Below are 25,426 nucleotides of genomic sequence, written 5' to 3'. Positions count from 1 at the left end.
TATTCTGGTGCTGCTGAGCAGTGTGAGAAAAATTAGCTGTAAAGAGGAAGTGGATGAGTTGGCTAGTAAATGGAGAGAGTTGGCCACATACTGAAGCAATGTGGGGTATTAGGGTTGTGTGGAGAGAAGTAGAGGTTCTTCAGGAGAGTGTTGCCAGTGTATGCATAGATGGGGGATGAAAAATGTAACTGTACTGCTGTAGGGGGAATGAAAGGAGAGAGACAAGGCTAATTATTGAAGCTATGTGGGGTAATGGAACTGTGTGGGATGGTGATGCTGGGGTTTGTTAGGGGGTGTATGTTGCTGGTGCATTCTGGATGTCACGTGGTGGGTGGGAAAGGTCCGTTGTAGGGTTGTAGAGAGGAAGAGGGGGTATGAATTGATTGTGGGCGGTTGAGAGTAGGAGGAATTGGGTAGAGGCGTTTACAGAATGGCATTTTACAGGGTGGGGGGGAAGTGCCCAGTGTGAGTGTAGCATGATGTCAGAAGTAGAACATGTGTTTGTGGGGGGGGGGGGGGTAATTAGGTGGAGTATACCTGTTGTATTGAATTGATTGGCGATATCGGAGTCCAGTTCTCTTGGAGTGAGATTTCATGATCAAGAAAGGTGGAGATGTATGAGTGGCTGTGAGTTCAGGAGGAAGATGGCATTGTTTGGCAGCTTGAATGTTTCCTTTTGCCATCCTGAAACCTGTGATTTTCCCCAAAGATGACATGTTGAATAAGACTAGCAACATCCTGAGAATAAATTGAGTTGTCAATATACACTAGGTTAAATCTATCAAGAAATTAACATGGTTCAAGTAATACAGGAAGACGGAACTTTACAACGCCTGAAGAGCATCACACATTATTCAAGCTGTAGCACATCTTAAAGGCGGTCCTCCACTCGCCTCCTTCCGTGACCCAGAGCAAGTGATAGACACCCTATAAGTTTGTGCCCTATAATTAACACAAGCATGCAACTCCTCCTGGCCTTGGGCAGAAAGAACGGGGAAGCTTCAATGGGGTCAATGAACCAATTTGTCATATCTTTTTAGATATTTTCTTAAATGAGCAGTCTCAATCTTCGTAAGCACATATGTAAGACTGCAGGGAACATCTGTCCCCAGTAAGATAACTGTCTGGCTTTATCCTTACTGAATACATCTAAGAACAAGGAATATTCTTTGGGCAACTCTACTTTCTCAGCTGCTGTAGAGTTTCAAAAAACCTGAATCAATGACGATACTGGACTGCTAATTCTATCTGATAACTTTTCAAGCAATTAGTGGATATAAATTAAATGGTGCAAGTCATCTAGTCAATAGTCTGATTACGCTTGAAAAGCTACAGCATTCCCCAAATTAAGCCATATTGAGGCATGGTTCCATTTATAGCCAGACCACACCCAAAATGACTGTCACTCTAAGGCACCTGGGACATGAAGTCCTAAAACATCAGATTACACTAAAAATGTCACCACTGTAACCTTCATCACAGACCACCACACGCTTGGCCACATCTCTCCTTAAGACAAACCTGCCAATTCTGGCATTTCATCTTATTTACACCTGCCGTACAACACAAGACAAAACGTACTATCGCTGCTGACAAGATTTGGGCACGGAGGTTTCTGACAGGGGTCAAAGCCCACCCTGCAGCCAGAGATAGAAGGGGCTGATGCTGAAAGGGATGCAGTAGGATTTGGGTAATGACCCACTACATGAAGATCAACTAGTGGTCCAGATGGGTCCGTGGGCAGGAAGGGATGCTAGAGGGATCAAGAACCTCTTCTAAAGTTATGGCAGGGTCTCCTTGTTGACAATGGTCAGAGAATTAGGGGCGAACCAGACATAAACCCCAAGGTCCGCCCCTTCAAGCACCGATCATGAGACTATTCCGTTTGGGCATTTCTTTCTACCTATTGTGGACTTACCAGAGGATGGTGAATGGGACCAGGAACAGCACCATAACTTCAAACAAGGTATGCCTTCTTCTTGATCTCTTTGGAGTATAATTTGGCTGACTAGTGGAGAGGTGTGGCTCAATGGTTAGAGCGGCAGACCCTGATGCAGAGGTCTAGCCCGGGACCAGGGTTCAATTCCCCGCCTCGGCGGGTCTTGACCTCAAAAATTCCACGGACCTGATAATTCTCGCCTCGGTGCCTATTCCAATCATGGAGTCCCACTCTGCAACTCTGGGCAATAGCTTGCTTAATCTCCACAACGGCCCCCACAACGCTAAGGGTGTCTGGCCTCCACCTTGGGGGTGCCCAGGAGTGGACACCTCACAGGGAAAGCCAGGATGGGTTCCACAGCGGTATTCGTACAAGCGCCTTGAGACCCTTGCGGGTGAGTAGTGCGCTATACAAGTATCAATTTACATATCAATTTACATTTTACTACTCCCTGAGAACTTTCAAATGCATAAGGGAATATTTATTACATGACTTAGAGTTATGTATAGTGCTGAAACACCAGAGGCATACGCTGTGCGTATCCACAAACTGACATCTGCTTACCATAAGTATCGCACATTTTAATCCCTGTCATTTTAAAGGTAGATATCCTTGCACATTGTAACTTAGGACAGTCTGGGAAAATCTATAAAAACGAAAAAGTTAAAGTTGAGCTCTGGATCAGCAAAGGGCACAGAAAAAATAACAAATGTTGGCACGTCGAACAAGTTACTTACCTTCGGTAACAATATATCTGTAAGAACCAGTAGTTAGTATTAGATTTCTTACCTTAGAATATCCCCAGGCGTCAGAGTGGATCCGGAAAGTTTTGCGTAGCAGTATCCTTGCGCGTCGGTAGGCGTCGTCTGCGGCTCCGCGTCAGTCGTTGGCGTCGTGGGCGCCGTGATGACGTCGGAGTACTTAGACGCCGCCTCCGCGCGCTGACGTCAGTTCTTAGACACAGCTTTTCCGCGCCAGAAACGCAGAGCCATGTTAAAAACCAACACTGGTGCCATTGAAACTAGGGCCCTGAAAGGGATGACCTTAACCCTAAATATCGGTTCGCAGAACGGGGAGGATGGGTGGGGCGGTAAGGAATCTAATACTAACTACTGTTTCTTACAGATATATCGGTACCGAAGGTAAGTAACTTGTTCATCTGAAAGAAACAGGTTAGTATTAGATTCCTTACCTTAGAATAGATACCCCAGCAATACCAACCCCGGTGGTGGGTCTGCGAACCAATAATCACACCAGAAAGTCCTGGAGGACGGAACGGTCAAAAAAGCCATCCCTCCGGACTTGGCTGTCCAGGCAGTAGTGTTTTGCCAACGTGTGCAGCGATGCCCACGTAGCTGCCTGACAGATGTCCTGTAAGGGGACTCTCCGGCCCAGGGCAGTGCTAGCCGCCGTGGCCCGAGTGGAATGGGCCCTCAGCCCAACAGGAGGCTCCTTCCTCGCCAAGGAGTAACATGCCTTGATACACAAGACGACCCACCGAGAGATGGTCCTCTTGTGCACCGCCTGTCCCTTCTTAGCGCCCACGTAACCAACAAAGAGTTGGTCATCTCCCCGGAACTGGCATGTGCAATCTAGATAGAATGAAATCGCACGTTTTGGGTCCAGACGGTGGAGCCGCTCTTCCTCTTTAGAGGGATGTGGTGGCGGAAAGAAGGTGGGCAAGGTGATAGACTGTCAGATATGGAAGATATGGAAGGCCGTGAAAACCTTGGGCAGGAAAGATGGCTTAGTCCGCAACGCAACCTTGTCCGGATGGACAGAAATGAAAGGGGGTGTACATGAAAGAGCCTGGAGCTCACTCACTCTCCTGGCAGAGGTGATGGCAACCAGGAAAGCAGTCTTCAGAGTAAAAAGGCGGAGAGGACAGTTGTGGAGTGGCTCAAAGGGAGCGCACATCAGAAACGTAAGAACAAGGTTCAAGTCCCACTGAGGCATCACAAACGGAACAGGAGGGAACATGTGTGTGATGCCCTTCAGAAAACGAGTTACAATAGGGGACTTGAACAAAGAAGGTTGATCAGGCAGCCTTAGAAAGGCTGAAAGGGCAGAAAGGTAGCCCCTGATGGTGCCCAGAGCAGAGCCCTGCTGGGCAAGAGAAAGAAGGGAGAGAAGAACCTCAGAAAGAGGGGCAGAAAGAGGATCCACAAATCCACAGCCTTTGCTGTGCACCATCCCACAAATTTGTTCCACCTGCAGGCGTATACCGACTTTGTGGAGGGACGCCTGGCTGCCAGAAAGACATTACAGACTTCAGGAGGCAAGTCAAATGGCCTCAACTGTCACCGCTCAATCTCCGAGCATGTAGGTGGAGACTGGACAGGTTCGGTTGGAGGACCGTCCCCTGCTGCTGCGACAGAAGGTCCTCCTGAAGAGGCAGATGAACCGGGGGATCGACTGACATACTGAGTAGCTCTGGATACCAGTACCTTCGTGCCCAGTCCGGAGTCACAAGGATGACTTGGGCCCGGTCGCGTTTGATCTTCTTCAGCTCTCTGGGCAGAAGTGGTGTAGGCGGAAAGGCATACAATAGACCGCAACTCCACTCGCGACGAAAAGCGTCTCCGAGCGAGTGCCGCCTTGGAAATTCCAACGCGCAGAACTGATGACATTTCGCGTTCTCTTCGGTTGCGAATAGATCTAACCAAGGCTCTCCCCACTGCTGAAAGAGGCCTTGCGCCACGTCCAAGTTCAGACGCCATTCGTGATCCATCATGCACCGACGGCTGAGTTCGTCCGCCCTGGCGTTCAGAGATTCTGCCAGGTGTTGAACCACCAGGGTCACGCCCTGATGTTCCAGCCACGGCCAGAGGCACAGAGCCTCCTGGCAAAGGGTCCACGACCCCACCCCGCCCTGTTTGTTGCAGTACCACATGGCGGTGGTGTTGTCCGTGAACACCTGCACTACACTCCCCCGGACAGAGGGGAGGAATGCCTTCAGTGCTAGACGAATCGCCCTCAGCTCCAAAAGGTTGATATGGAGCCGGGACTCTGCCGGAGACCAGAGGCCTCTGATCTCCGCCTCTCCCATGTGGCCTCCCCAGCCCTGGAGGGACGCGTCCGTCACAACTACGTGCTCCGGTTGGGGAAGGGAGAGGGATCTGCCGCTGACCCAATCGCGGTCCGTGAGCCACCACTGCAGCTGTCTCGCAGTGCCCTCCGAGATCAGGACATGGTCGGATAGGTTGCCCTGATGCTGGGCCCACTGAAACTTCCGGACCCACTGCAGAGCCCGCATCCGCCACCGGGCATGATGCACCAGAAGGATGCAGGAGGCCATCAGCCCCAGAAGCCGCAGCATCAACCTGACCGAGACCCGGACAAAGGCTGAAAGAGTGGAATCAGAGCCTGAATGTCCCGAACCCGCTGTTCGGGAGGATAAACCCAAAACTGCGCAGAGTCGAGAACCTGAGAGGGGCACAGGTGTGACTTCGGCACATTGATGGAAAACCCCAGCATGTGCAGGAGGTCTGCCGTCGTCTGGAGGTGGCTGACGACTGTTTGGGGCGAGCCCGCCGTCAACAAACAGTTGTCGAGGTAGGGGAAGACTGAAACCCCTAACCTGCACAGATGAGCTCCGACCACCGCTATCACCTTCGTGAACACCTGTGGGGCGCTGGTAAGGCCGGAGGGGAGCACGGTAAACTGAAAGTGCTCGTGGCCTACCGTGAACCGCAGGTAACGCCGGTGGGCCAGCAGGATGGGGATGTGGAAATAGGCGTCCTGCAAGTCCAACACTACCATCCAGTCTCCTGGGTCTAGGGCAGCTAAGACCTGAGCCAAAGTCAGGATCTTGAACTTCTCCTTCCGGAGGAAGCCGTTGACGTTCCGTAGGTCCAAGATAGGGCGTAGGCCCCCTTTGCCCTTCTTGGGTACCAGAAAGTAGTGGGAGTAGCAACCACACACACCCAACACACCACACCCAACCACACCCTACTTCCGGCCCAGGAACGCGCTCGATGGCCTCCTTTGCCAAGATGGCCGTAACTTCCTCCTGCAGACTTCGCAAATGATCCCCCGATACGCGGTGGTATTGCGGTGGCATGGCTGGAGGGGTCGCCTCGAAGGGGAGGGAGTAGCCCTTTTGGACGATTAGCAGCACCCACCTGTCCGATGTGACAGTGTGCCAGTGGAAGAGGTGATGGCAAACCCTGCCCCCCACTGGAGTCACATGGGCCTGAAAGCACAGACTAGGAGGATTTTGAGGCGGATGCTGCGGGGGAAGGTGTAGACTGTCCTCGCCGTTGTCCCCGTCCGCCGCCACGGCGGTTTCCACGGCCGCCACCGCGTTGGATATTACTCTGCGGTGCGTGGCTGGCAGCACGTGTGGGGGCGCCCCTTCCTTGGCCACGAAGGAGCGAAAGGCACCCGATTGCTGCCGCGGGGCCGAGAGGCCCAAGGACCTGGCCGTAGCCCTGGAGTCCTTAAAGCGCTCAAGCGCATGGTCTGCCTTGTCGCCCAAAAAGGCGACGGCCATCAAACGGCATGTCCATGAGGGTATTCTGGACATTAGCCGAGAAGTTTGCGGACCTCAACCAGGCGTGGCGACGAATTGCCACCGTCGTTGCCATCGCTCTGCCCAGTGAGTCAGTGGTATCCAGTCCACACCGGATAGAATATCGTGCTGCATCCCGGCCTTCCACAAGGGCCTGGTCGAGTTTAGCCCGTACCTCCAACAGGCATTCTGGCAGCACTTCCGCGACCGTGTCCCACAGAGAGTGGGTGTAGCGGCCCAAGAGGAATGCGGTGTTGAAAGACCGCAGTCCCAGACTGAGGGAGGAGAATATCTTTTTGCCATACTGCTCATACCTCTTGGATTCCCTGTCAGGCGGAGCCGACGGGAATGTGGACTGGGAATTTGAAGCCTGGATGACCAGGCTCTCGGGGGTGGGGTGGGTGGACAGGAAACATGGGTCGCCCGGGGCCGGGCGGTGGCGTCTGGCCACGTTCCTATCTACAGGCGAACCTGTAGCGGGCCTGGACCAAGTGCCGAAAAGAACGTCGGTCAAGGCCTCGTTAAACGGCAGCAGAGGCTCAGCTGAACATGACTGCTGTTTAAGTGAGGAGGTTAGTCCTCACGGCCGCGACGGGGAGCTCAAAGGCCAAGGCCTTGGCCGCCCGCGTCAACACCACACTGTAGGTTGCCCCCACGGTAGGAGGTGAGACAAAACCAGTGTCCAGCGAGGTGTCCAGACCACTGGCGTCCCCAAGTCCACCTGTCCAGTCCTCCTGGGACTAACACTCACGTGTCAGAGGGTCCTCAGACCCCTCCCAATACTCATCACCCATCTCCTGATACTCAGGGTTGGCAATGGATGGGGCCGGTTCGTTGAAGTAGAACTCTCCGAACCGCGTCTAGAGCGGCGCCCAGCGGCGCCGGATCGAGGGAAGTATCGGGGACGGCGCCGCCCGAAGACGGCACCGGAGGTGACACCTGTGGGACCGGCGCCGGTGAGGTCGTCAAGTCAACCAGCGACGACCCGGATCCAGAAGCGGATCCAGTGGGGCCCTGCGAGGCCGAGCCCGAAGGCGCCGGCGGCGTCGGGGCCAAAGCACCCGACGGCGTCGGGCCGAAGCCCCTGACCCGCTAGGGCCCCCAGACTGGTCCGCTGGGCCCGAAGGCGCCGCGGAGCCCGCAGGAGGAGTAAGGGACCTCATGGCCATGAGGAAGCGCTCGATCTCCTCCGGCGTCGCGTGCTGCCCAGGGACCGGAGGGTATGGGGCAGGCCGCGATGCCCGCGACTCCGACGGAGCCGCGTGGGCGGTGTCACCCGAACCCCCGGCTGCGTCGGGGGAAGTCGGAAGAGCGATGACGTCTCTTCGACTTCTTGTGGTTACCTGACGACTTCGAACCTGAGGAGTGATGTCGACTCCCAGAGCTGTGATGGCTCCGACCCCGCAACCGGTCCCTCGACCTCCGTCCGGACCGGGACCTCTCATGGCGCGGGGCCGACTGCCGGAGTTCGAGCCGCTTGCGGGACCGCTCCCGCCTAGCTTTCGAAGTCAGGGCCCGGCAGTCGGAGCAGGTCTTGTCGTAGTGATCGACGCCGAGACAGTGGAGACACAGACGGTGAGGGTCGGTGACCGACATCAGTCGGTCGCAATCCTCACAAGGCTTAAAACCTGGCATCCCAAAAGAGATCTCAAAACGTTTAGTCAAAAAATTACTAAGGTACCACTTTTTCCGGATCTGCGCTTGCTGGCGCGGAAAAAAGAAGAACTGACGTCAGCACGCGGAGGCGGCGTCTAAGTACTCCGACGACGTCATCACGGGGCCCACGACGGACGCGGAGCCGCAGACGACACGCAAGGGTACTGCTACGCAAAAATTTCCGGATCCAGTCTGACGCCTGGGGATATTATCAGGTAAGGAATCTAATACTAACCTTTTTCTTTCAGATTGGGTGACTACTTTATGTTGCCCTGTGTGGTCATACCCAGTTGGAGGAGTCGTGAAGAAAGCAGATGGTGCCATATATTCTGTGGCAGGAGAGGCTGCAGAAACTGCATCCAGTCTGGCACCCTGGGAGATTCCCAAGGTGAACAATCTACAGTTACAAATATCCTTTATAATACAGAATGTACTAAAAGAAAAAGTTACTTACCTTCAGTAACAGTATTTGTGGTGAATACTCTACCTGCAGATTTCTGAACTCTGAATACTATTCCAGGTGCCAGACTGGTCCAGAAAACTTTGCTCCATAGCTGTATGCCGACAGCAGGGGGCACGGCTTCATTTTATGCTGGAAGTGACGTTCCGGTAAACGTTACCAACCCCATAAAGTTTCCCCACCGTAGTGGCTTGTCACTGAATTTGCAACTACAAAAGTAAGGACAACTAATAAAAAAAATTCTAATGGTTATAAACCTTAAGGAACAACTGTGAATGTGTTTGAATGGAGCTCCCAACAAAACGTTAACCAGCAGGTTTGAAATCCACTGCTGCATCACAAAATGAGTGGAAGGAAACATTAGTCAAACCTTCAAAGAAAAGTAAAATAATGGGAGACTTCAAAATTGATGGTTGATCCAAGACACAAAGGAAATTAAACAGGGTTGCTAGATACCTCTCCACCATACCCAAAGCACAGCGTTCCTTGGCTAAGAAAGTGCAAAATCAAGAATGTGACACAGATGTGCTTTCATAGGGTCAAATATGGAGATTTGCGCTACCAGCAACAAACCCTTGCCACCTCCCAGAGTAAACACATTTGTTGGAAGAACAAGCAGATAAGATCACATCCTCCATGTGATCAGGCAGCTGGAAAGCAGGCAAGTGACCCTACTCAATCTCCACGCATGAAGGTGTAGGCACTGGAGATTCAGATGGCGGAGTGTCTCCTCCGATTGGGAGAGAAGATCCAGCCTGAGAGGAAGGTGAGGAGAGGGGAAGGGGAGGAGAGGGGAAGGGAAGAGGAGGGGAAGGGAAAGGAAGAGAACAGAAAAGAAGAGAGAGAGAAAGAGAGAAAGAGAGAGAGAGAGAGACACACACACACACACACAAAGAGGTGCAGAAGGTCTGTGTACCACACCATTCTTAGCCAATCCAGGGCCACTAAGACCACTTGAGCTTGGTCTTGGTGGATCTTCCTCTGAATCTGAGAAATCAATGGTATGGGAAGAGATGCATAGTGAAGAAAAAAGTACCACTTTAACAGAAACACCGAAGGGCACAGAATCTCTAGCCATGCAAATTGGAGTGGCAAAGAGATTCACAAGAGGCATGCCCCATAGATATATATGCTTCTCACAACCTCTGGGTAGAGATTCCACTTGTGGCGGCAAGATAATGTAGGTCATCAGCTCTGGTATTCGGCAAACCAGATGATTTGCAAAGAGTCCCTACTCCCCCTCTTGTTGACATACCACATTGCGGTTGTATTGTCTGCAAAGCTGTGGACTGCCCAGTTGCAAAGGAAAGGGAGGAATGCCAGGCGAATCACCCTTAGTTCAGGCAGACTGATATAGGAACCCTGCTCTTCTGGAGATCAGACGCCTCTGATATCCAGCTCTTCCAGGTGAACCTCCCCACCCTACGGTGGGAACATCCGTCACTAGCATGGCCACTGCTGGAAGAGTTAGAAGGGCAGTCCTCTTGAAAGGTTCTCCTTCACATCTTACCAGGCAAGCTCCGCTGCAGTGCTCCCAGAATCAAAAATGGATTCTTATAGTTCTCCTTCGGGTTGGAAGCACTGCCTGCAGAGTCCTCATATACCAGTAGGCATGTGTGAACCGGAGGATGCAGGAAGCTACCAGGCGAAGAACACACAGGAGAGGAATCTGCGCACTTTCCAGGAAACGAGGGAGTAATACATGGATGTTCCATGTCCCCTGCGCAGGTACAAAAGGTTGGCCCAAGGTGTTACCCAGTACTGCCCCTATAAATAGGAGGCCCTGAGAGGGCGTCAGGAGAGATTGAGGCACACTGATAGAAAAACCAAAGTCAGGCAGCAAGGATTCAGTTGGCTGCACCATCTCCAGAGTCCTGGCCTTCCAGGAAGGAAACACTGGGAACCCGGTCCTCCTGAGATGAGCTTTCCCCACTGCCATTACTTTTATGAAGACTTGTGGCACCAAGTCAGGCCCAAGGGAAGAATTGCAAATGGATCGAGCGTCATGCCCAAAAACAAAATGCAAGAAATTCAGTGTATTGAAATACAAATCCTGTATTGCTAGCAACACCAATCAGCCCACAATCTAGAGTGTCAAAAGAACCTCAGCAAGGAACAGCATCTTGAACTTCTTGCACAGAAAGACTTTTGAGAGGCTGAGGTCATGGATTACACAAATACTATTGTCCTTCTTTGGAACAAGAAAGTACAGCAAGTAGCACCCTGGCCTAATTTCCTATACGGGCACCAGCTCCCCAGCTCGCTCCTAAAGCAAGGCTGTCAACTTCTGCAGTAGTAGAAGGTGTTTCTGCAAAGGGGCCAAACCGTGGAGTGGGGAATGACTCATCACCTGGGCTTATTCATATACAGTATTGCAATTGATCTGTTAACCAAAAGGGCTGAGGGTAGTTTGATCTAAGTAGACAAATAGCCAAAATGAAGTCTAGGAGAGCTTCAACGAATAGTAGCATTAGCTCTGAAGTGTGGGCAGTCTGAAAGACTTCACTCAGAATACTGGCTTTAGTTTCAACTTTAAGCAAGGGCACCTCCGGGATATATCACGATGCTCTAGGAGAAAGGGGTTACGATAGGTCCAGAATCTCCAACTCATTTCTGCCAGTAGTCTCAGCAAGAACCTGAAACTCCTGTAAGGTCTCTCGGAGGTCCTCCTGAGCAGAGTCTGTGAAACATAATTTGTAGAGAGTATAGTTCTCTTGCACCATTGTGTCTTCCTTCTGGACTTCTGTAAAGGCTCCAAAGCAGAGATTAGAGGCAATGACATCCAGGGCTAGGCGAAACCTTCATCACCGCAGAGATGGGCTTGGATGGACTGCACCATCAACTGAACTATCGGCACCACTGGAAGCAGCATAACAAAAAACAAAGGGGGGGGATGCAGAGAGAAGGCTCCCCAGCAAAAACCCAAAGCACATCCCCACGGGTCCAATGGGGTCCGAAAAAATGATTCAGAGGGTATCATAGCACACCTGAATAGTTTGAACATGACTGACATAAGGCTCCAGAAAGTACAAGTATTGGGGAGGAACACGTGGCGGGCTCCACTGGCTCCAGTGGTGCAGACTCCTTATTTGGGAAAGCAAAAACCAAAGCATGGTCTGAAGAGGAGTCAGAGTGTGGTACTGGTGACTTACCTCGCTTGCCTTTGTTCCCATATCTCCTATTCTTCTCATGCTTTTGGTGGGAGGATCCGCCACCAGAGACCTAGAGTGGGGTCAGGACCTGAGCCTCCTTTTAAGTTCCTTGTTTTTCGCAATAAAGAGCTTAGCGTCCCACTCTTTAATGGGCTTTGGGTGCACACTCTGACACGTATTGCAAGATTTGTAGTCATGGTCAGAACCCAGGCACCAAAAACAAGATTTTGTGGGGGTTGGTAATCGATACTTACCTCTCACATACGCCACAGGGCTTAAAGTCTGACCTCTTGAAATAGGACATGCTATTACACTTCTGATAGAAGAATTTTCTTGAGGAAAATTGAACTCCGGAACCACGCCAAAGGCGTGGCCATAAATGCAACTGGTGTTGCTACGATGGTGGGGGTGCTTTATAGGATAGCTGCTGTCACAGGGACGTTCCTTCTTGCACTGAACAGAGTTGAAGCCACCTACCATCGAGTTAGAGTCATGGAGAGTTTTCCGGACCAGCCCGATGCATAGGGAGAATTCAAAATGTGACGAATTTACAGGTAGAAGTATCTATCAGAAACCAGAAGCTCATTTGTGGATATTATGAGCGCTTACAAAAAAATAAATGATGGAAAGTGCTAGACTGCGAAAGGGCCACACTGAAAACCTGGAACGCTACTCATCTTCCACACTCAGCCGTAACAGTATTCTTGGTATGTTGGTTATAAATAATCTAAATGAGTCATCAATAAATCAATTAGTTGCCTTGGTACTCTATGTCCTGCACACGGATTTGGAACAAGGACAACTGTGGGAGTTGAACGCGGCCCAGGTCAAAACTGTAGAACTCTTGCCATTCCAAACAGAAAACAAAACAAACGACAACTCCACATCAACTGAAGATAGATGCATTGGGTTTAAGAAGAGACATTAAGCCCTTTCAATCCAACATTCCAGTTTTATCATTTGTACGCATAGCTAATAAGTCTTGCCTGATTGTGTACTGCACTCTGTAGTTTATATACCTTATATGACTTAGAGCTTTTATTTTAGCATCTGCAATATTTAACAGGACAAACACTTCATTAAACGGTTTTGTCTTAAGTTCATCCTACAAACTGACAAGCATATCCTACTTGACCCAGTACAGTATTGTTTATGTAACTGCAGACCAAAGCCAGTACAAAACTTATATTTTCTCCTAGTTTGACCACGTTTTCATCTGCTAGTTTTAATATACTATGCTTTACCAGTTTGTCACTCAGTGACCAACTTTAAAAGAGCAGTCCAACTGTTTATAGAAACATGATCTTCACACATTTAGCTCCTTTTGCTATGTTTATCAGTGAGCATTTATTTACTGTCAGTATGTTTCCGCCTACTGCCTTATATATAAAAACATTTTGCATTCGATTTCAGATACATAGACATTACTGGCTCCTCGGGCATTGGACTGGGCTGACAGAATGGGTAGTCTTGTGTGAATAACTGGAACAACTGACACATCTTGGGGTTTCCATTGGTAAAACGAGTAACTGTAGAAACAGCATTAACTAAAACAGAGTCAATAGCACAAACAACCTATGTTTTTACTGACTGATCTATATTGCAGTAATACGGCTACATTTCTAAACAGCAAAGAGGTCCTTCACATAGGTTACCTCGCAGCATCGCTCATAAAACAAGCATTGGCATAGCCAATAGGTCTCGCTTTTGAGACCTTATAAGTATTTAGTTATGCAGCCGAATAACCTTGGTGCAACAAAATCAACTGTTGCATGGCTAAACACTTATAAGGTCCCAAAGGCGAGACCTATCGGCTATGCCAATGCTTGTTTGTTCCAGTGGTTACTGAAATGAGCCTGACGTTCTACTCGTCTGCAGTTTGCCCTGAGCTGGCGTGGGGAGAAGTCACGCCTGACCATGAAGCTTAATAAAGCCTTTTAATTACAAGCTTATTAGTCCCAGAGCTTCATATTACAACATAATTTTGGCGACGACTTGCCGGCTCAATGACAAAGTCGCAGCGTGAACTTCAAGATCCTGTGAAAGCAGTCAGGAAAACAAACCCATGAAGGACGGTTGAGAGGAGCACTTGATACCCCCATGAGGATTGTAAAAGACAGTCTGTGGATTTGGTGTCAATGCGCAAGTGCAACAGAAAATGAATGTGGAGCGTCGCTGAAAGAAAGAGGAACTAGCGTGATATGCTGTAAAGTGAAAGAGACACCATGTTTAAGTGTAGCAGGAGGATTGTTTTTTAATAGCGGAAAAAAGCAAACTTGTGAAAGCGATTAGTTGAGGCGAGCGCAAGATATCCCATCTCTAAAAGTACATTTTTGATATAAAGACCACTGTCACATTGACGCAGTTCGATATTGTGTGTTGCAGCGGAGGCACAGCGCAAGGTAATCAGATACAGTGGGGGAGAGATAAAACAAGAGCGGCCGGGAAACTGAAAGTACGGCCGGCCAGCCATGATTAATTAGGGGAGGAGAAGCCGCAGAGCGCACGCTGGGCGAAGCTCTTTGATGTGCTGTGCGGCCGTGAAAAAATGCAATTAGGAGGGAGGGAGGGAGGCTGATGCGCGTGCTTGTTTGGTCACGTGATTCACGTGAACTCAAAGAAAACCGCAGCAAAAAGCCCTTGGTTTGACGAGCTTTTTGAGCACTTGAATTCTCGCTCCGCTCAATGCGCTTGCGTGCATTGATAGGTCGCGAGACCTAAACAGTGGCTGACTGACCACAATTCAGCTCATCATTCAAGAGAAATAAAAAAACGCTACAGTAGTTTTAATTAAGGATGACCAATACGACAGTAATTGAAAGTGTTCATAGACCAAACACCAATGCTCATTCCCGATGCAGTCCAGGACATTTTAGTTTGCGATCCCAACGAGAACAAACATAACTCAAATATTGATGGCCCTCCCTGCTGCCATGAGAGACTCTATGTAGCTCCTATTCTTACAGGATTTACATCAGGCCAAATAGAGGGGGTACATTACACCATTATAGGCTGATCGAGATGGATGGAGGAGTGCTAGCTAGAGTTTTCCTCCAACCAGGCTTGCCTAGGTTTGATGGTAGCAGAGGCCTCCCTTCCATCTGAGACCAAATGAATAAGTTACTTAACTTTGGTAACCCGTTATCAGGTAGAGACAGGATCTAGCCGCAGAGTCCTTACCTTTGAATTATCGTCAGGCACCAGTCTGGATTCAGAAAATGTTCTAAAGCAGTACCTCTGAGCATCGGTAGAGGGCATCAAGCTACTACTTAGCGACATCGTTTGCAGGTTGTGATGTTGACAGAGTACATATAAGCCCTCTCCTGAAGCGCTGACGAACAAGTTACTTACCTTCGGTAAGAGACATAGATTAGTTATAGATTCCTTACCTTAGAATTACCCCCCAGGCGTCAAACTGGATCTGGAAAGTTTTTTGTCAGCAGTAACCCGGTGCATCGAAAGGCGTTGTCGGTCGGCTCCACGTTATTCTTTGGTGGCGTGGTCGCCAGGATGACGTTCCGGTAGCTACTCAGATGCCACCCTCATGCACCAACGTCAGTTCTGTACACTACTTTCCATGCCAGAAGCGAGGAGCCATGCAGGACACTGACCACTGGTGCACACAAAACTAGGGCACTGAAAGGAATTTCTTATCCCTAGAAATAAGTTCCCAGAACGAGGAGGATGGTTGGGGCAGTAAGGAATATAGAACTAATCTGTCTCTTACTGAGATATCGTTACCCAAGGTAAGTAACTTGTTAATCTGAAAGAGACAGTTATAGATTCCTTACCTTAGAATAGATACCCCAGCAATACCAACCCTGGAGGAGGGTCTGAGAACCAAGTTCACTCCAGAACATCCTGAAGAACAGAACGGCCAAAGAAGCAGTCTCTCTGGACTTGGCGCACAAGTTACTACTTGTGTAACGATATATCTGTAAGAGACATTAGTTAGTGATAGATTCCTTACCTTAGAATATCCCAAGGCGTCAGACTGGATCCGGAAATTTTTACGTGGCAGTCCCCATGCGCGTCGTTAGGCGTTGTCCGCGGCTCCGCGACCGTCGTCGTGAGCGCCGTGTTTACGCCGTCGGAGTACTTAGACGCCGCCTCCGCGCGCTGACGTCAGTTTTTATACACAGCTTTTCCGCGCCAGAAATGTAGAGCCATGATAAAAACCAACACTGGTGCCATGAAACTAGGGCCCTGAAAGGGGATGACCTTAACCCTAGATATCGGTTCGCAGAACGGGGAGGATGGGTGGGGCGGTAAGGAATCTATCACTAACTAATGTCTCTTACAGATATATCGTTACACAAGTAGTAACTTGTGCATCTGAAAGAGACACGTTAGTGATAGATTCCTTACCTTAGAATAGATACCCCAGCAATACCAACCCCGGTGGTGGGTCTGCGAACCAATAATCACACGAGAAAGTCCTGGAGGACGGAACGGCCAAAGAAGCCATCCCTCCGGACTTGGCTGTCCAGGCAGTAGTGTCTTGCGAACGTGTGCAGCGAGGCCCACGTAGCTGCCTGACATATGTCCTGCAAGGGGACTCCACGGCCCAGGGCAGTAGTAGTCGCCGTGGCCCGAGTGGAATGGGCCCTCAACCCAACAGGATGTTCCTTTTTAGCCAAAGAATAGCACGCCTGGATGCACAACACGATCCACCGAGAGATGGTCCGTTTGTGCACCGCCCGTCCCTTCTAAGCGCCCACGTAACCAACAAAGAGTTGGTCATCCACCCGGAACTGGCGTGTGCGATCCAGATAGTATGAGAGCGCACGTTTTGGGTCCAGATGGTGGAGCCGCTCTTCCTCTTTCGAGGGATGCAGAGGCTGAAAGAAGGTGGGCAAGGTGATGGACTGCCCGATGTGGAAGGCTGTGACTACCTTGGGCAGGAAAGAGGGTCTTGTCCGCAACACAACCTTGTTCGGATGGACAGAAAGGAAAGGAGGTTTAGAGGAAAGAGCCTGGAGCTCACTCACTCTCCTAGCAGAGGTGATGGTAACCAGGAAAAATCAGTCTTAAGTGTAAGAAGACGGAGAGGACAGTTATGGAGCAGCTCAAAAGATGCGCACATCAGGTAAGTTAGAACCAGGTTCAAGTCCCACTGGGGCATCACGAAAGGAACAGGGGGAAACATATGAGTGATGCCCTTCAAGAATCTGTGAACAATCGGGGACATGAACAAAGAAGGCTGATCATGTAGCCTCAAGAAGGCAGAAAGGGCAGAAAGGTAGCCCTTGATAGTGCCCAGAGCAGAGCCCTGCTGGGCAAAAGAAAGAAGGAAGAGGAGAACCTCAGAAAGGGGGTCAGAGAGTGGATACACAGCCTTTGCTGTGCACCATGCCACAAATCTGTTCACCTGCAGGCGTATACCGACTTTGTGGAGGGACGCCTGGCTGCCAGAATCACATTACAAACTTCAGGAGGCAAGTCAAATGGCCTCAACTGTCGCCACTCAATCTCCAAGCATGGAGGTGAAACTGGACAGGTTCGGGTGGAGGACCGTTCCCTGCTGCTGCGACAGAAGGTCCTCCTGAAGAGGCAGACGAATCGGGGGATCGACAGACATGCTGAGTAGCTCTGGATACCAATATCTTCGTGCCCAGTCCGCAGCCACAAGGATAACCTGGTCCCGGTTGCGCCTGATCTTCTTCAGCACTCTGGGCAGAAGTGGTATAGGCGGAAAGGCGTACAATAGACCGCAACTCCACTCGCGACGAAAAGCGTCTCCGAGCGAGTGCCGCCTTGGAAATTCCAACTCGCAGAACTGATGACATTGAACGTTCTCTTCTGTGGCAAATAGATCTAACCAAGGCTCTACCAACTGCTGAAAGAGGCCTTGCGCCACGTCCGAGTTCAGACGCCATTCGTGATCCATCATGCACCGACGGCTGAGTTCGTCCACCCTGGCGTTCAGGGAACCTAAAGAACAATAAGTTGAGGAAGGGCCTAAGGGAGTTTAAGGACCACGCAGAGACACATTCCCTAACTGAACATATGAAATACAAAAGTGTCAAAGGGTCTATATACAAAGTCTATGTGTGGTACATTAAACTAAAGAAGTCTGTGTCAACTCATACAAAAACTATAAAGAAACATAGATAGGTAACCTGTGATCCCCAACAGGATACCCATCAGTCACCACTCGGAACCGCCCTTCATCATTTGGGATTCCTGTTAACCATATAATGTGTCCACTACCGGTTAAGATGGAAGGTCAGATGTTATAACCTCTTGTAAACCTGGTAGTGACCAAGATGGTTTAGAGTGTCACTAACTACCCATCAGTAAAAATAAGAATGAGGGTGACTGATTTGCAGTGCTAGTGAAAAAGTGTGCTTGGTGAAAAATAAAATTGGGTGAGGGAGCAGGAATGAAGATAATCTTATTCTGTTTTATGCTCACTCCACCAAAGGGAACCTGCCAGGTGTTGAACCACTAGGGTCACGCCCTGATGTTCAAGCCACTGCCAGAGGCGCAGAGCCTCCTGGCATAGGGTCCACGACCCCACCCGCCCTGTTTGTTGCAGTACCACATGGCAGTGGTGTTGTCCGTGAACACCTGCACTACACTCCCTAGGACAGAAGGGAGGAATGCCTTCAGTGCAAGCCGGATCGCCCGCAGCTGCAGAAGGTTGATGTGGAGCCGGGACTCCGCCGGAGACCAGAGGCCTCCGATCTCCGCCTCTCCCATGTGGGACGCGTCCATCACAACTACGTTCTCCGGTTGGGGTAGGGATCTGCCGCTGACCCAATCGCGGTCCGTGAGCCACCACTGCAACTATATTGCAGTGCCCTCCAAGATCAAGACATGGTCGGACAAGTTGCCCTGATGCTGGGCCCACTGAAACTTCAGGTCCCACTGCAGAGCCCGCATCCGCCGCCGGGCGTGATGCACCAGAAGGATGCAGGAGGCCATCAGCCCCAGAAGCCGCAGCGTCAACCTGACCGAGACTCGGGATAAAGGCTGAAAGATCAGAATCAGAGCCTGAATATCCCGAACCCGCTGTTCCGGAGGATAAACCCGAAACTGCGCCGAGTCTAGAACTGCTCCGATGAAGAGGAGCTTCTGAGAGGGACACAGGTGTGACTTCGGCACATTGATGGAGAACCCCAGCAGGTGCAGGAGGTCGGCCGTAGTCTGGAGGAGGCTGACGACTGTCTGGGGCGAGCCCCCCTTCAACAACCAGACGTCTAGGTAGGGGAAGACTGAAACCCCTAACCTGCGCAGATGAGCTGCGACCACCGCCATCACTTTCGTGAACACCAGTGGGGCGCTGGTAAGGCCGAAGGGGAGCACGGTAAACTGAAAGTGCTTGTGGCCTACCGTGAACCGCAGGTAACGCCGGTGGGCCGGCAGGACGGGGATGTGGAAATAGGCGTCCTGCAAGTCCAACACTACCATCCAGTCTCCTGGGTCTAGGGCAGCTAAGACCTGAGCCAAAGTCAGCATCTTGAACTTCTCCTTCCGGAGGAAGCCGTTGACGTTCCGTAGGTCCAAGGTAGGGCGTAGGCCCCCTTTGACCTTCTTGGGTACCAGAAAGTAGTGGGAGTAACAACCACACCCTACTTCTGGCCCAGGAACGTGCTCCAAGAGGGCCGTAACTTCCTCTTGCAGAAGTTGCAAGTGATCCCCCGACACACGGTGGTACTGCGGTGGCATGGCTGGAGGGGTCGTCTCGAGAGAAAAGCGTCTCCGAGCAAGTGTAGCCTTGGAAATTCCAATTCGCAGAATTGCTGACATTGCGCATTCTCTTCGGTGGAGAATAGATCTAACCGAGGCTCTCCCCACTGTTGAAAAAGACCTTCCACCACCTCTGAGTGAAGACGCCATTCGTGATCAATCATCCACCTGAGGCTGAGTTTGTCCGTCCTGGCGTTCAGCGAACCTGCCAGGTGTTGAACCACCAGGGATATGCCCTGACGTTCCAGCCATGTCCAGAGGCGGAGGGCCTCGACATAGGGTCCACGACCCCACCCCGCCTTGTTTGCTGCAGTACCACATGGCGGTGGTGTTGTCAGTGAACACCTGCGCTACTCTTCCCCGGACTGAGGAAAGGAATGCTTTGAGTGCAAGACTAATCGCCCGAAGTTCCAGTAGGTTGATGTGGAGCCTGGACTCCGCTGGAGACCAGTGGACTCTGATCTCTGCCTCCCCCATGTGGCCGGCCCATCCCAGAGGTGATGCATCGGTCACCACTGTGAACTCTGGTTGTGGAAGGGAGAGGGATCTGCCGTCGACCCAATCCTGGTTCGTTAGCCACGACTGCAATTGGTGTGCAGAGCGCTCTGAGATCTGGACGCAATCAGACAGGTGTGTGCCCGCTGGGACTTCAGGTCCCAATGCAGAGCCTGCATATACCATCTGGCATGGTCCACCAGCAGGATGCAGGAGGCCAGCAGGCCCAGTAGCCGGAGGGTCATCATGACCGAAACCCGGGATAGAGGCTGAAAGATCGTAATCATAGCCCGAATATCACGGACTTGCTGTTTGGGAGGACAGACCCGAAACTGCGCAGTGTCCAGAACCACTCCGATGAAGAGGAGCTTCTGAGAGGGAATCAGGTGCGACTTCAGCACCTTGATAGTGTACCCCAGCAAATGCAGGAGGCCGGCCGTTGTCTGGAGGTGGGAGACAACTGCCTGGGGCGAGTCGACCTTCAACGGCCAGTCGTTGAGATAGGGGAAGACTGGAACCCCTGATCTGCGCAAATGAGCTGCGACCACTGCTATCACTTTTGTGAACACACAAGGAGCGCTGGTAAGGCCAAAGGGGAGCAAGGTAAACTGAAAGTGCTAGTGGCCTACCATGAAACGTAGGTAACACCGGTGGGCTGGCAAGACAGGGATGTGAAAATAAGCGTTCTGTAAGTGCAACGCTACCATCCAGTCTCCAGGGTAGAGAGCAGGCAGGACCTGTGCTAGGGTCAACATTTTGAACTTCTCTTTCCGGAGGAAGTGGTTGACGTTCCTGAGATCCAAGATAGGACACAGGCCTTTGTCCTTCTTGGGCACCAGAAAGTAGTGGGAATAGCAACCACGACCTACTTCTGGGACAGGAAATCGCTGAATGGCTCCCTTGGCCAAGAGAGACGTAACTTTCTGTTGGAGAAGGGCAAGATTAAGTTCGACATGCAATGGTAGTGAGGTGGCATGGATGGAGGGGGAGTCTTGAAGGGGAGGGAGCAGCCCCTTTGGACTATTTGCAAAACTCACCTGTCCTCCGTGATGGTACACCAGTGGGGGAGGGGATGGTGAATCATGCTACCCACTGGCGATTTGTGGCCCTGAAAGGTCAGACTAGGAGGGTTTGAAGGCTGCTGCAGAGGGCTGGTGGTGGACTGGCCCGCTCGCTGGCCCCCAGACCCACGGCGGTGGGTCCGACGTCCCTGACCACGCAGGGCTGAACAGCTTGCACCGGCCTGTGGCTCTGGGAGGAACGTGGTAGGGCATCCCTTCCATAGCCACGGAATGGGCAAAAGGCAGACTGTACAGGACGGGTGGTGGAATGGCCCAAGGACTTGGCCGTAGCTTGAGTCCTTGAAACGCTTTAGTGCACTGTCTGCCTTGTCGCCGAACAGGCGACGGCCATCAAAGGGCATGTCCATCAGGGTACTTTCGACATCTCCGGAGAAACCAGTCGACCTCAGCCAGGCGTACCGTCAAAGGGCTACCGACGATGACATTTTTCTGCATAGCAAGTCTGTGATGTCCAGTCCACAACGAATCGTAAACTTGGCTGCGTCTCTCTCCTCGGCGACAGCATGGGAGAGTACTGCCCGGGCCTCCTCTGGGCACTGAGGCAGCACCTGCGCCACCTTATCCCACACGGAGTGGGTAGAACGACCCAACAGACATGCAGTGTTTACGGACCGCAGTCCCAAGTTGGAGGCAGAAAACATCTTCTTCCCAAGATGGTCCAACTTTTTGGATTCCCTATCAGGTGGGGCAGTAGGGAAGGCGCTGCCTTTGGGCGTGGAGGCTTGGACCACCAAGATCTTAGGGGTGGGTTGTTGGGAGAGGAAAATGGAATCACCCAATGCCAGGCGGTGGCGTCGGGCAATCATCCTATCCACTGGAGCCCCAGTGTTGGGCCTGGACCTGGTGACCAAAAGGACGTCAGTGAGGGCTTCGTTGAATGGCGGCAGGGGCTCCGAACAGCTTGCTGCTGGCTGAAGCATCTATGTCAGGTTAGCCCTGACTGCCACCGTAGGTAGCTCGAGGTTGAGAGCCTCGGCCGCCCTATGCAACACCACTGCATAAGATGCTCCCTCCTCCATAGCCACGGTCGGAGGAGACAACATGCTAAGGTCTGGGGAAGTATCCAGAACTCCGGCTTCCCCCAGTTCCTCTCTCCAGTCCGGGACATACTCCAACTGGTCAGTTAGAGGGTCTCCAGACCCATCCCAGTCCTCCTCACCCTCCTCTGGTTGCCAATCTGGCCTGATTGGAGAACCCTGGGTCGAACAAGGGCACAGAGGTACCCATCAGCACCGGATCCGGCGTCGGTCGATGCCGATCTGGCTCCTTGCCCAGTAGAGGGCGGAGTCGACACCGGCTGGGGGCACAACTGCCATCGGCTGAGGACTTGGTGCCTGTGGAATCGCCGCCGGGGGAGGTGTAATCAGGTCGACCAGCGCCGATCCGAATCCAGGCCTGGATCCAAGGGGACCCTGTGGTGCCGGGGCCGGAGCTGCCGGCTTTGAAGGCCTAGGGCCTCTAGCCAGGTCCGCGGGGCCCGAAGGCAGGCCAGCGGAGTCAGGCTGCCCAAAGATGGCATGCACCGAGTCGTAAAAGGTGCGAAACTGGGAAGGGGTCGCTCCAGGTCCTGGAAAGGGAGGCAAACTCTGAGTTGACCCTTCAGGCTCCGCACGTGGAGCTGCGGGAGGGGCTCCATGTCGCGTCGGCCTACTGATGGGGAGAAGTCGAAGAGTGACTATGCTTCTTCGACTTCTTCTTGTGCTTCGACTTACCTAAGGAGTGCAAAGACTTTGAAGAAAACTGGTGGTGGTGGCTCCGCGACCGGTCTCTCGACCTCCCACGCGATGGGACCTCGACCGGCGTGGAGCTGACTGCCGGGCTTCAAAGTTTTCGGGACCGCTCCTGCAAAGACTTCGGATTCATGGTCCAGCAGTCAGAGCACGACTTGGGATCACGTCGCGCTCCAGGCAAAACAGGCACACGCGGTGCAGATCTGTCACCGACATCAGTCAGCTGCAGGAGCCGCAAGCCTTGAAACCGGGCATCCCTGACCTGCACCAGGAGTTGAAGACTCAAAAAGGGTGTCAACAAAATTTGCCAAAGTCAGTAAAAAAGTGGAGGTACCGCTCTCTCTGGATCTGCGCTGGCTGGTGCGGAAAAAGAAAGCCCTGACGTCAGCACCAAGGGCTGCGTCCAAGTAGACATCATGACGCCAACGACAAACGAGGAGCCGAACAACTCCACCTTTCGACACGCAGGGGTACTGCTGACGAAAAACATTTCAGATCCAGTTTGACACCTGGGGTTATATCTAAGGTGAGGAATCTATAACTAATTGTCTCTTTCAGATATCAGATCTTATGTGACCAATTTGCTTTTTTTTTTAACCTGAAAGGTATGAAAATGGCAGAAAGGATCTGGGAAAGGTAGGACATCCCAGTTCACAGAGTAAGGAGGGTGGTGAGTCGGTAAGGAATCTACAGCTAGAGCTAGTCTCTTCCAGATAAGGCATTACCGAAGGTAAGTAACTTATTCATCTGATAGAGACATCCAACTGTAGATTACTTACCTTTGAATTAGATACCCAAGCATTATCATGCATCTGCGAACTGGTCCACAAAAGGTCCCTGACTAGAGGTGGCAGGGAGAGGGAGAGGGAGGGGGAGAGACAGAGAGACAGGGGGGGAGCAGAGGGGGACAGAGATAGGTGGGAGAGAGGGAGAGAGAGGGGTGTGTGAGAGATGGAGAGATAGAGATAGAGGGGGGAGAAAAAGAGGGGAGAGAAAGAGGGGGAAAAGAGAGAGACAGAGTGACAGACAGAGACTGGCTGTCAGAAAGGTAGGTGAGGGAAAAGACGCCCCGCCAGAAACAACACGGAAAAAGACACTCACAGCAGAACAATAAGGATTGGTTAGAAAAACACTTCAGATAATTACAACACCATAGAGCACAGCTTTCCAAACTGTGTGGCGCGACACGTTACTGTGTCGCGCCCCGCGCGTAGGTGTGTCGCGCTATCAGATTTATGAGGGCAGATTTATGAGGAGAATGAGCGATATTTGCACTGCAGACAGCCTCCCACATTCCTAGTCACCAACAGACACCTCTCTGCCCCCTCCCCGCTGCATTCGTAATGAGATTCATTTGACAGATAAGGGAAGCATTGCTCACCTCCCGAGAAGAGATTGCACAGACCCAAGCCCATTGGCTGTGCTGGTGAGCCGGAGTGGAATGTGTGTCTGGCAGACAAGGCGCCGCTTCTGCAGCCCTGATCTGAGCCCCAGCTGAGCTATTCAACCGGACTCATTGGAATAATTGCCGGGTGCTCACAACCACGCTGTGCTTGACAGAGCAGGGTCCGGCCAGGCCCTGTGGTGTCAATCACAGTCACACTATCCTGCGCATTTGTGCCAACAAGTGTCAGATGACAGAGGTTTTCGAGGGAGTAGTCAAAAAAGCATGGATTGCTGGGTGAAAGAGGGTGGATGATTGGATAAAAGGGCGGATGATGGGTGGATAAGTGAAAGATTGGATGGGTGAATGAAAGGGAGGGAGGGAGGATGAATGAAAGGGATGGAGGATGAATGAGTGAAAGGAGGGATTGAGTGAAAGGGTGATGTAATGAAAGGGTGGATGGAATAAAGGAGTGAAAGGGTTGATGAACAGATGAGCGAAAGGATTGATGAATGAGCGAAAGGGTGGATAAAGAGATGGATGAGTGAAAGGATAAATGGATAGGTTTTAAGTTGGATGGATAGGTTTGTATATGAAGGGTGGACAGACGGAATGGTGAAAAACAGAATGATGGATGAAAGACAGAATAGAAGACAGAATGTAAAGATTAAATGGTGGACATCAGCAGGTAAATGGTAGGATGAAAGGATGAATGAATAGATCTGTGGAAGAGACAAGAGATATCTTCTAAGGAGGGTCATGATGATTTGCTTTATTTGCTTGGTGCCATAATTGGTGCGACGTGGGGGTATTTTCAGTTTCTTCCTACTCATGTGCTGAAAAATAAATGGTTTTGTGCCAAACAACAGCAATCTATCTTGATTGAATGCCATTGAAACAAGCATTGACAAACTCAGTAGGCTCGGCCTTGGCAAGCGCCTTGGGTGGTTCGGGCTCGCTTGCTCGCGTTACCGTGTCCCGAAATTTTATTTTCCAGAATGGCGTGTCACCAACATGAAAAGTTTGGAAAGCTGTGTGCATCCCCCAATGGTAACCAGATCATGAGTGGACGGGGCAGAAGGACAAGGATGATGGCTAATACCAAAGAGCCAAGCTCCTTGTCATAGAACCAAGCAATAAAGCGGTCCAGCATGACAGATTCGCATTAGGCGAGCTACAGTAGCCCGTTACGATATCCTGCTAATATCCTGTCACATTGGCCTGAAAACAAGCTTCTCAGCTCATTTGGAGGAACAATGACAACAGATAACATCCATAGCGGAGCTGGAGACCGCAGATTTTGAACTGATGGGGCCCGGC

This window comes from Lissotriton helveticus, chromosome 1_1 (genome assembly GCF_964261635.1).
Source record: "Lissotriton helveticus chromosome 1_1, aLisHel1.1, whole genome shotgun sequence".
Classification (NCBI taxonomy): Eukaryota; Metazoa; Chordata; class Amphibia; order Caudata; family Salamandridae; genus Lissotriton; species Lissotriton helveticus.
This window is presented reverse-complemented; position numbering follows the sequence as displayed.